General features: G+C 39.0%; 1 protein-coding gene and 1 long non-coding RNA gene across 4 annotated transcripts in view; one reads left to right on the top strand and one right to left on the bottom strand.

Annotated features, from left to right (window-relative positions):
- Positions 1–12,711, top strand: part of LOC131693498 (glutathione S-transferase 1-1) — a 132,664-nt gene that overhangs the window by 27,689 nt on the left and 92,264 nt on the right. The window lies entirely within an intron of this gene.
- LOC131694132 (uncharacterized) lies at positions 2,507–9,810 on the bottom strand. The gene is made up of 3 exons (XR_009306415.1): positions 9,681–9,810; positions 9,137–9,591; positions 2,507–2,602 (listed from the first exon to the last, which is right to left on the bottom strand). It is a non-coding gene; the product is annotated as an uncharacterized LOC131694132 (long non-coding RNA).

Genomic DNA, 12,711 nt, shown 5'->3' with positions numbered 1-12,711 from the left:
CATGAGGTAAATGTTGGATGGTATATCAATACACAGATCAACAAGTAATTCACCTAGTAGTGAGATAAAAGATTTCTCATATAATTACATATAATCACCGAAAGCAACTGTATGTTTAAAGGCCAAAAATCTAGCGAAAATTTAGCTCTTTTGCAAGGTTTAGGTTATACTGGTTATGGCGCAAAAATTACTACTTACATTATTTATGATAAGAATGTAAGAATCAATATATCATAATAATATACCTATAAAAATGTCACTGCATTAACCATCATTTGCCATTCCTCACACGCCCCCCCCCCCCCCCCCCCATCTCTCTCTCTCTCTCTGTCTCTCTTCTATCGCATCTATCTAGCTATTTCTGTATCCATTTCTAGGTTGTGTGATAATCTGCCAATCTGAAATATTTATTAATTGTAATTGCGAAGGTTTGAGAAAACAAAACTATTTTTTGTCTGCTGCTACATCAACTCAACTTTAATTCAATTGTATCCAAAGCCTGTATCTACACTATAATTAAGGCTATAATTGGCTTAACTGGGTAATATGAAAGTTTGACGATGAAAATTTTCAAAAGAGAATTTTGAATGAAATATATATATGTTCAAAGACTGAAAGCTGAAGCCAGCAGGATTGGACTTGCCATCAACGTTTCGAAGGCAAAATACACGAGAGGAAGAGGTTCTAGAGACGACAATGTGAACCTCCCACCCGAGTTCGGATTAACGGTGACGAAATCGAGATGGTCGACGAATTCATGTATTTGGGCTCATTGGTAACCGACGACAATAATAACAGCAGAGAAATTCATAGACGGATCTTAGCGGGAAACCGTGCCTATTTTGGATTCCAGAGGACGCTCCGGTCGAACAAACTTCGCCGCCGCACGAAATTGATTCAATTCAAATTCAAGACGCTGATTAGATCGGTGGTCCTCTATGACCACGAAACCTGGACTATGCTCGTGGAGGACCAACGCGCCCTTGGAATTTTGCAAACGAAAAGTGTTGCGTACCATCTATGGTGGCGTGCAGATGGAAGACGGAACGTTGCGCAGGCGAATGATCCATGAGTTGTATCAGCTGCCCATTCGTTGTATTGGTACGAACTTTCATGAAAAATAACGAATCAAAGACCAAAAATATCAACAAATTAGATCCAGGAAAAGAAGTCTCCCAAAGTACCCACTCTCGATGGGGGATGCAACTACAATGTATCTTCTAACGTATCGTCGTCCATATCTGGATATACTGAGTAGTTTGAATCATTTCTTTTTCACAGTATTGGTCTGTATATGACTTATTTATCCATATTTTCTGCACGAGAATTCCGAACGAAACAATATGAAAGCTATAAGGATGAATGGAAAGAGACTGCATTGCAATCAACTGAATGCACGGCTTTTATGCTATCGACATAGCCTAGACATTTCACACTATTTACTTCAATGCAAATAAAAACTTTGAAATATCTATCTGTCTCATTCACGAATCGCATTCTCCCTGTCGTTCTCTGTTCAAGCGGCTTGAAAGCACATGTGACCTTGTCTCACTTTCCTATATTCAATTTGTAACAATTCATGTTGTTACATGTATAAAAAAAAATAATTAAAATCGGTCTTGAAACCAATCGATATTTGCGCATGCAATTTCAATACCCAAGCCCACTGTTCGTCATGTAAATAATGTTTGTAAAAAACCCTATCGCTGAGTAGCAAAACTATAATTAGTCCAACAGACCTTAACCGTCTATAAACATATATAAATTTAGGCGTATACCAACCCACTCACTCCAACTGATACAAGATTAATTAAAAGCGGATACAGCTTCCTAGCCAATCAAAATTCAGTATCCTAATTAGAATAAAACAATAGCTTGAACCGGAAACAATTTTGTAGCCAATCAGATCGTACGTCAAACAATCCTGTACTGGGCTGAAGGCGCAGTACAGTTTGAGATTCCATTTCTCGATCAATTTGGTGGCGACCGTACTTGAGTGAAGGTGTTATTTCGAGGAATTCGAGAGGTTTATAGGAGCGCGAGTAGTAACTTAAAAAAAAGCTGAGTTAATTAATTTTTAAATGGATCAAAGAAATTCTCTAATCAGTTTTTCAAATAGTGCTTAGAGTTTTGATGCGCGTACGTGACTTGGATTGTGATAGTTTTGAACTAGAATTGGTCTGAATTAAGGTAAGCTTTATTATTCCAAAAAAATTGTGAGTGCAACTTAGACTAAGAATACACGTTGAACAGGTCCGTTAACCCATTCAACGTGGGTGTTTGGTCTGGGGACCAGTGACACACGGGCGTAGCTGGAAGGCAAGCAGCTGGTTCTCCGCCAAATTTCATCCGGGAACGCAACCATCCCGTCGATATTCGTCCGGGAAAACACGAATTCCGCCTACCTTCCATCGCTACATCGGCCGAGCTGTGCGGCCTTCCAGTCCTTCCCGCCATCCGTGGTCCATGCGGTCACAGTCACACCGCTAGAATCGTTCCGGATCGTCATCCTTCAAACCGTCGCATCCGTCGTTGGAACACCGTCGTGGCTGGCCAGCGATACCAAGTAAGACCGTTCATTTTGTACTCACTAACCAGAGCTCTGGGGGGAAGAAACCAACCATTGTAAATAATGTTAAACGCCAGTGTAAATATAAAAGGCTAGATTAGATGTGATAATTTTGCGATCTTTAGTTTGTTTTTAATTTTGGTTCAGAATTACGGTCTCGGATTAAATCTCTATACAATTATGATTTTTTGGTATTATTATTATTATTTGGGAAACGTTTTAGAGAACTAGTTCGGTGTAGGGCAAAATCGGGGGACGACCTCGTTAAAACATCTGGAATTGTGCGTTGTAATGCTTGAGCGACGGTGCGTCTCCATTGAACAGATCGTTTGCTTCGCGTTGTTCGAGCAGTTGGCTCGCTGATTCAAGACTCGAACCTGTTCCCGATTTCGAAGCTTTTGGGTGGTTGGGAGTGAAGTGCAGTTTGGGTGAGAATTGGGATACGTTTTACCCGCCCTAATTTATGAGTCTTTGGCCGGACACGAACTGACCAGTGGCCTCTCGAGAGAGAGTGGCGCTTAAGTCACTGGTTTAAAGTAACCATCTCCCTGAAAACTCTTTTGCTGTCCTTTCCATAGTTAGCTCTCGAAGGAAGATTAAAAGTTACATTTTGGCGCCCAACGTGGGGCCACGTTGCTTTAGATAGATTTGCATTTTACAGTTTTATGAATACTATTTTTTGAATATTGGGATATACGGTGATTGGTGTTTGCATCTATTTGATTAATAAGGTAGTATTAAATATGTATAATAAAAAATATTTTGAACTGGTGAAAATTAATAATAATAAGTTTGCGTGAAGTGTAGGAGATTATTTGAAATATTGTACCAACATGACTCCATTGAACATTGCGAATCTCTATCGTATGAACGTTACACACCTAGAAGACTACGAGATAGATTTTGAATTGATTTTGCGAGGCTTGTCAGTTTCGGGGAATATACAGGATAAAGAAAGACGTCTTCGATCTTGCCTACGCGACGACGAGAAAGAGAATCGGGAATACAGAAACTATCGGTCGGTTCCCGAGGAATGCATTTTTATTGAAAAACGCTTAGAAGATATCGAAAGGAGAGTAAAGACAGTTGCCGACCCAGCCGCGAAGTCTAGATTATATCATTATTTCAAGTGTTTGCGTAGGTGCGTCGTTAGTAGCCCAGAAGAAGAAGAACATCGTTTCGTACTAATTGATATTGTCAGAGAAATGCTTTCCCTATATTTCAGAGAGTTTATTCAAGAAGAAGATGACGTCCACGGATGTTTACAAGATCAGAACTCAGAAACACAAAAAACAGATCGCGATTCCAAATACTGATACAGCGTGCGCCTTAGGTACAGCTGAAGACACAGCGAGTGAAATTCAAAAAACGTTGGGAGCTATCCCTAAAATTAATAGTAGCCAACGCCGTGTAGTTTTTCAGAGATCACACAGAGTAGAACAGTCGAGCTCCCAAACACTAGAACCCGGGAAAAATCATAGGGGTTTCGGAGCACCCGAAGATGAAAATCAGTCAGGGTCACGGTCGCGGACTTCCCTTTCTTCAAACATTTTTGTCGAAAGAGGAGTAAAAGACAAACATATTAAGCCCCCACCGCTGGTCAATCCGACCGAGTATATTCATAGATCTGAGATAGATAATTATGTAAAAAAGTGTATAGACCACTATTTGAATACTCAGAATAGCGAAACAATGGTGCCGAGTACCGTTGAGCGATTAGCGGATCGAGTAACAAATTTGGGAGTAAAGGGTATGGAAGTAGAAAACATTTCGCGAGAAATCACGAACGTCTACCCACGTAGAGAGTCGTCAATCATGGGGCGAAGATTGACGGAACCACGAAGGTTTTCTGTCGTCCCTGGTGATCTTAGGGTACCCCAATCTATCAGTAGAAATCAATTATTTGTTGATACTTCCTTTAATCGAACGTTACCGAGACAGTCTGATTTTGAGAGCAATCATGATAATCCCTTAACCGACTTGAATTTCGATGAAACGGATAGTACATTTTTGTCACCTCGGAGACAGAATGACCATGCACGAGTGACTAGAAAATTTCCACATCAGATTTGTAAAATAATTGGCACTTGGCCTAAGTTTAGCGGGGATAATAATTCAGTCCCCTTGGTGTCTTTTCTACGTACCATTGATATGCTATGCAAGTCATACGAAATCGGGAAAGAGGAATTTTTAAACACAGAAAAAAATATTTTGTGATTTTAAGTTTATTTTCATGCACATATTTGGAGCATGAATATAAATGTAAAATTAAGTTCCACCACAAACACACACGACTTGTCGTGCTTTCTTCAACGAATTTTATTATAATTTTACACGTGGATTGAAAATTACAGTTTCTTTAAACGGAAAACCAATGCGCTTCTTATGTATTTTTACTCGAAAACGGCTGTAAAATGAATGACATGTAATATTACACGAATGGAAGTGTAAAATTGTATTCTGTTTGGTGCTCCAATTGATTTTAACGTAATTTTCAATCAAATTTTCGATTCAATCGTTGTATGTTTACATTCGTATTGATTTACATGTCGTTTAAATTTCATTATTTTTTGGTGTGAAACCCCATGCTCATTTGTTTTTCACTGGTGACGCCTATACGTGGTACACCACATATGTTGATCGATTTACAACATGGGATGCTTTGATATATTACCTGACGATCCGCTACGGCAATCCTAACCGCGACAGGTTCATTAAGGAAGAAATGCGGAATCGAAAACAAAAGGCGAATGAACTTTTTAGTGCGTTCGTAACCGACATTGAGTCTCTTTCCCAAAGGTTAATGAATCCTATGTCGGAGGTTGAGAAGTTCGAAGTAGTAGTAGAGAATATGAAGATGTCCTACAAACGTCGTTTAGCCTTGGAAGATATTCGCTCGATTGAAGACTTAGCCCAAAAATGCTATCGATTTGACGCTCTGGAACAGAATCTGTTCACTCCAAAGTCAAGAGGAATAAATCCAGAGTGTAATACCCTTGAAACAGAGGAACTTGAATTAGATGATGAGGAAATAAATGCAGTAACTGCTAAACAAAATCAAAAATTCTAAAAATCGTTTGACGTTTTATGTTGGAATTGTCGCAAGAGAGGTCACTATTGGAAAGCCTGCCCCGTAGAAAAAATATATTTTGTCACGTTTGTGGCTGGGTGGGAAAAGTGTCCTTCAATTGCCCAGGTCAGCATAATGCTAATACAGATAATACACCGGGTCAAAAAAACTTAGTAGGGAAGGATGCTTAGGGAGTCAAGCCCCTTCTGATACACATAGGATTCCCAATGACCAACATGTGCAAATTTTCCCCTTATTTTGTAATGTTTTTGAAATTAGTGTGAAGCCGCACAAATGCCCGCGATACAAAGTGAAAGTCTTAGGAATAGAGGTCAAAGCTTTAGCAGACACTGGTGCTGCAATATCCATTATCAACTCAGTAGATCTTGTCACTAAACTAGGTTTGAAAATTCATAAAATCAATCTTAAGATTAAAACAGCTGATGGTACCCTTCACGAATGTGTGGGAGGAGTTCTAATTCCCTACACATACGGTCAAATAACCCATGTAGTTCCTACGGTAATCGTCGAAGGAATTTCTCAGACGTTGATCCTCGGAATGAATTTTCTGAACCAATTTGATTTTGAACTACGAAGCCCACATGAAGTTATTCCTCTCGCGGATTCTCGGAACACGCAAGAAACCATCAATGTAATTGATTTGAATTTCGTTGAAAATTATTTTGACGCAAGTCCAGAATTCATCGTATTTACTTTAATTCCAACGGGTGCAAACCCTACAGAAGATTACCAAACGTCTGAACAAGATCACAGCCTAGAAATACCCACTATTGAAACATCTAGTACAGACTTCCACAGCCCTGAAGACATTCGAACTGAACATAACCTAACGAGAGCCCAAAGAATCGAACTTTTCAGTGCTGCTAAGCTATTACCACGTACTGAAGAAGGGAAACTAGGAAAAACCGATGTGATTGAACATAAAATAGAATTATTACCGGAAGTGAACGTTCGCCGAAAGCAACCGATGTACAAATACTCACCGGTGGTAGAACGCGAAGTAGATGCTGAAGTTGAACGAATGAAACGACTCGGGGTAATTGAGGAGTGTGAGGGACCCGTCGACTTCTTGAACCCTATATTACCCGTTAAGAAATCCAGTGGTAAATGGAGGATTTGTCTCGACTCTCGAGGGTTAAACCAAGTAACTAAACGAGACGATTTTCCATTCCCCTCAATGACAAACATTCTTCATCGAATAAAAAAATCAAAATATTTCTCGGTTATAGACCTTTCCGAATCCTACTACCAAATTCCCCTCGAAATAAGCTCCCGTGGTAAAACTGCATTCAGGACAAATAAAGGGCTTTACCAATTTACTGTTATGCCATTTGGGTTAACCAATGCTCCCGCTACAATGGCAAGACTCATGACTAAAATTCTGGCTCATGATCTAGAACCTTATGTCTATGTGTATCTTGACGACACAATACTTGCTACGGAAGACTTCAAAATACATATCAAATTATTAAAAATAATAGCTGACCGGTTCAGAAAAGCTGGACTGACGATAAATGTTCAAAAATCAAACTTTTGTCTAACTAAAATAAACTATTTGGGGTACGTACTATCAGACCAAGGAATGTCAATTGACCCGGCAAAAATCCAACCTTCTAGTTCTAGATTACCCTATTCCAAAATCGGTTAAAGATATCCGCAGACTGTTGGGATTAACTGGGTTTTACCAAAAGTTTATACCCAACTTTACAGCTATCGCAGCACCAATCTCTGACTTATTAAGAAAGGCCAAGAAAATTCTGTGGAATAAGGATGCTGATGCCGCTTTTAATAAACTCAAATCAGCCTTAGTAACTGCGCCCATTCTTGCCAACCCTGACTTTGATATCCCCTTCGTGATCGAAACTGATAGTTGAGATCAAGCCATCGGGGCAGTGCTGACTCAAACTCAGAATGGTGAGAGACAATGCCTTGCCTATTTTTCGAAAAAACTTTCGAGTACCCAAAGACGATATAGTGCTACGGAACGAGAATGTCTGGCTGTACTGTTAAGCATTGAGCACTTTAAACATTTTGTGGAGGGAACAAAATTTGTCATTCAGACCGACGCGATGAGTTTAACATTTTTACAATCAATGTCTATTGAGTCGAAATCTCCACGCATTGCTCGGTGGGCTCGTAAATTATCCAAGTACGACGTCATGTTTGAATACAAAAGAGGCAAAGATAATGTCTCTGCCGATTTTCTATCCAGAGGTGTAAACACGGTTTCAGTAACTATGCCTGATGTCTACACAACTGACCTGAGGGACCAGATCTTCAAACAACCTGATCGATATAAAGACTTCAAAATAATTGATGGTAAAATATTTAAATATATTACCAATACAACAAGCTTGGAAGATCCCACTTTCAAATGGAAGTATGTAGTTCCAACCCCTGAAAGACGGAATATTATTAGCCAAATACACCGCGAGGCCCACCTCGGTTTCGTCAAAACCCTCGAAAAGGTGCGCGAGAAATATTACTGGCCAAAGATGTCAGTAGATGTAAAAAGATTCTGCTCCTCCTGTGAGGTTTGCAAAGAGTCGAAGGTTGATAATTTAAACACCACACCGCCCTGCGGTAAACGTAAAATATGCTCTCGACCAAGGGAAATGATTTCCTTGGACTTCCTGGGACCATATCCACGTTCAAAGAAGGGAAATGTTTGGTGTTTAGTGGTGTCAGATTTCTATTCCAAATTCGTCATGGTCCAATGCATGAGATCGGCCACATCACAAGCAGTGTGTACGTTTCTAGAAAACATGGTTTTCTTGGTGTTTGGCGTACCGACAATATGCATATCGGACAATGCGTCAGTGTTTACATCCAAAATTTTCGAAAATTTGCTTCATGCGTACCAAGTTACGCATTGGAATCTAGCGGTATACCACCCTGGACCTAACCCTACAGAACGTGTCAACCGAGTTATTGTCACAGCGATAAGATGTTCTCTAAACCAAAAATCCTCCCACAAGGAATGGGATGAGGATATTAATCGAATCGCCATGGCTATCAGAACCTCAGTGCATGATAGGACCGGCTTTTCGCCCTACTTTCTTAATTTCGGGAGAAACATGATTAGCAGCGGAAAAGAATATGAAGACTTATTAAACGGCGGCCACGACGATAGTTACTCACCGGTTAGGTTTAAGGAAGATCAAAGAAAATTGCTCGAAATCGTTCAAAAGAATATGAAATCCGCTTATGATAAATATTCACGAAATTTTAATTTAAGGGCTAACGCGAAAAGACAATTCGAAGAAGGAGAAACCGTGTATAAAAAGAATATACATCAGTCGGCAAAAACAAAAGATTTCGTAGGAAAGTTCGCGATTCGCTATACAAAAGTTAAAGTCCAGAAATGTATAGGGAATTCCTGGCAAAGCCTGAAGAAAGCCTGAACAAAACTTAACATAATCTAGCTATGACGGTAGGTGCTTAAAACTAAGCCTTACATTAACAAAAATACTCACATGAATAAACAAAACACACATAGTGGTCATCAATTGAAAGTAGGTCGAGGGAGAAAATCGCGTCATCACCTAAAAATAAAGAAAATATTAGTCGGTGGCCTAAATTTTACACCCGATGTTGATGTCGAGAATACTCCGTCCATCGTGGTTCCTGCTCCAAAAAAAATGAAAAAAATAGGTTAATATCAAATAAATTTATTTTCGGAAGACAATGAAAATGTCGGACATGTAGGTTAATCATTAGTATTAGGTTAGCTAGTGTTAATTAATACAGTAAATACAATCACTTCATGTAAGGCTGAAACAATACAAAACTAAAAGGGTACTTACCAAATAGAATACTCGAAAACGCAGTTAGTTAGCTTCCTGTATTCACACGCCAACGGATCCCAACGCCCCCAGCATCCCAAAGCTTTGCCTCCATTGCTCTCCGCCATAGTGTTCATCATTCCGCTCTATAGGTTTTAATTGTAATTTCGAGATTCAATCCAACGTTAGTAGTTCCCATCGTGCAATATCCTGGTTCACACGGTGTTATTATTACCTTCCATAATAATCCGCTGTTTGCGAGGGCAAAAACCTGCCTTCATAATGAAACTGCGCCAAAAGCCACCACAATTGCTGTGTTTCCGTCGAAGAGTATCCGGTACAGTGAACGTTTTCCCTGAGCAAATTTTGACAGTTCGGTATAACCAGTATAATGACAATCAGCTGTTTCGAAGCACCCGTCACCACCCATTACCACTGTCGCGAATGTTCGAAAAAGCTTCTGTTAACGCCTTTCGATAGGCATCCCACTATACACAATAGTCTAATCCACGATGACGTCATCAGTTTTAACTTTGACAGTAGCTGCGGGTGGAACTGTGTTCGATGTTTTTCTTCTTGTGTTGTGTTTATTTTTATTTGAAAATTGACAATCACTGCTTTTGTTTACCAAACTGTATTTGGATAGTTGTGATTTTTATTTAAAATGACTCATGACTGTGTAGTAGGTAACTGTAAGTCGACTGAAAAGACGTTGGAAGTTCGTTTGTGTTAATTCCTGCTGTAGGTAAAGCAGCGGAACTGTGATACACATCGATTGGGTACTCTCACATAAGTTGTTTAGATTCTGAGAGCAACGATGTCCCTGAAAACATGAAAATGTACAATCTTTTTGTAGAAGATTGTAGCGATAGAAAAAAGCGGATTTCATGATAATGCCAGCTCTAAGAGCAGTACACATTATTATTCTGATAGAGGCTTTTTCGAAGATCTGAAAAAAATCATCGAACTAGAAAAAAGGTACATCGTGATGCATGAAAATCGCAACTCTCCACCAAATTATCAAAAAATTAGTTCAGACAGATTCCCGATGCGGTCGACTGCATCCGGGCGCTTTGCTTCTTCATGTAAATAGTTGTACCTGTATGAAAATTTCTAGTATATCCTTACAGTGGAAATATGAAAAGTAACTGAGTTGGTGCCGATTTCTTCACCCACACTGAACTTTTAAAAATAATGCGTGGGTAAAGAAATCGGACCTTAGTTTATTTAGTCACTATTTTTGAGTAATTATTCTCAGGCAAGAATCTGAGTATGTTTAACAAGATTTGTTTTCATTTCAGATGAAACACCAAATGTAGAGAATTCAAAAACGGATCATTCCGAGTCCATTCCGATGAAAATCGCGAGTGTCGATTGTTAAAACAACGATATCGTTTGCAATTGGCACGGTTGCAACAACGTGTTGACTTTCTAGAAACGGTGCTACGATAATTAAAACGACGGTTTATTGGCTGAAAAATGACTGTCATTAGCAAATATTCAACTTATTTACAATTTTGTAGAAAGTAGCCAAACCTTACTGTGTAATGACAAAGAATGAAGTCTTCGTAATGATATTGCAAAATCTTCTAAGTAACGTTTCATTTGATGAATATTACTCATTGTGCGCTACAACAATTTCGAAGCATTTTTACCGAACAGTATTCGCAATGTACGAGTGCTTAAAGTATGCAATCGAAATTGTATCAAAAGATACAATCGATAAGCATACGCCGCGATCGTTCAAATAACAGTATGGGGATAGAAAGATATTTATTATTGGCAGTTTAGAGATTAGTACAGAGAGACGGTCGAATCCTAAAGCTAAAGATCATCAAAGCGCTTACAAACTTATGCAAACTACAAAAATTTCTAATCGGCCCGGCAGCAAATGGAACGCTTGTGTTCATCTGTTGCTTATACGGGACGATGCTCTGATCAGTTCATAATCAAAAAAGTCCGAATTTCTCGATATTCTCGAATGCTAGTTCTTGCTGACAAAGGATTTGATATCCCCAATATAATCACATCTAAAGAAACTACTTCCTTAGTAAAGGGACTAAATTAAATTCGTTAAATATTGATAGAGGTAAACGAATCACGTCGCTTAGAGTTCACGTGAATAATTGGTGTTCTGAAATTCAAATTTACTTCTCTTAAAGGAACAATTCAAGTCGACTCTTGGAGATGGAATTAATGCCGTTGATTTGATTGTATATTTGGCTTGTATTTTAGTTATTTTTTTTTTCCTTGAACATTACCATCGCAATAAAGCGTTGAAGATTTCTAATGGGATTTTTGATTGATGTGCAAAGGTGTAGTGGAGTGCACTGTGCAAAAATGGTGTAAAACCAGTGCACTCCATTACACCAGTGTCAATCAATCGAAAATCCCATAAGTGTAGCAAATACGTTTCGATAACAACCCAGTAAAGTTTAGCCGGAATCCTACCTGTTTCTAACTCGCACTCTGACTCCAGTGTCCCTGGTGCCGGAATACTATTTAGAACCAGGTTCATTTTTCGGTATAAATTACTGGGAAATACTATGAAGCTCCAGATCAAACCATTCGGAATTTGATTCAGAATCCAAAATGGATTCAGTATGGCATCGAGCTCAAATGTAACAATAAACTCCGAAACTGGGATAAATCCTCAAGAAAATACATGAAATTTTTATTGGTAGGGCAATTCAGAGGTTCTTTTTTCACTATCCAGAAAACCTTGGCTTACTGGACACAACTTTCCGGAGACACTATCTTCCAAAATGTTCATTCTCGCATCAAGTCAAACCATTTTACTAGTAAGGTTTAGATTGTTGCAATGTAGCTAAAAACCATACAGGACTCATTCATGATTCCGATCACCGGGTGCCATTGAACTTTGAACCCATTGAACGATAAGTGACATTTATAACTAATTTTTTTTCAAATCCGTCTGTCCGTCGACTGTGCATGCAAATTTGCCGAGCAGATTATGGCATTCAAATGGGAGCAAGCAACACCATGGCAGTGTGAGGTCGGGACATTTTCTCGTTCATCCGCATTGAATAGATCGCTTGAACAAAGAATTTTCGAATGTTTTCTAAAACTATAGAACTAGCAAGTGAAACTATTTTATTGGTTAAACTTACTTTTCCCACAACCACCTATTTTACTCTACTATCATGTCTTCGACTGTATGTACAAACCAGTTTAATTTTTATTGTAGCGATCCAAACTACGTTTTTTTTTTTTATTATATTGCCAGTATACGACGAAAGTTCAAA

The sequence above is a fragment of the Topomyia yanbarensis genome, chromosome 1, assembly GCF_030247195.1.
Source record: "Topomyia yanbarensis strain Yona2022 chromosome 1, ASM3024719v1, whole genome shotgun sequence".
NCBI classification, from domain to species: domain Eukaryota; kingdom Metazoa; phylum Arthropoda; class Insecta; order Diptera; family Culicidae; genus Topomyia; species Topomyia yanbarensis.
Note: the sequence above shows the minus strand (reverse complement) of the source record. Positions and strands in the feature narration are given on the sequence as shown.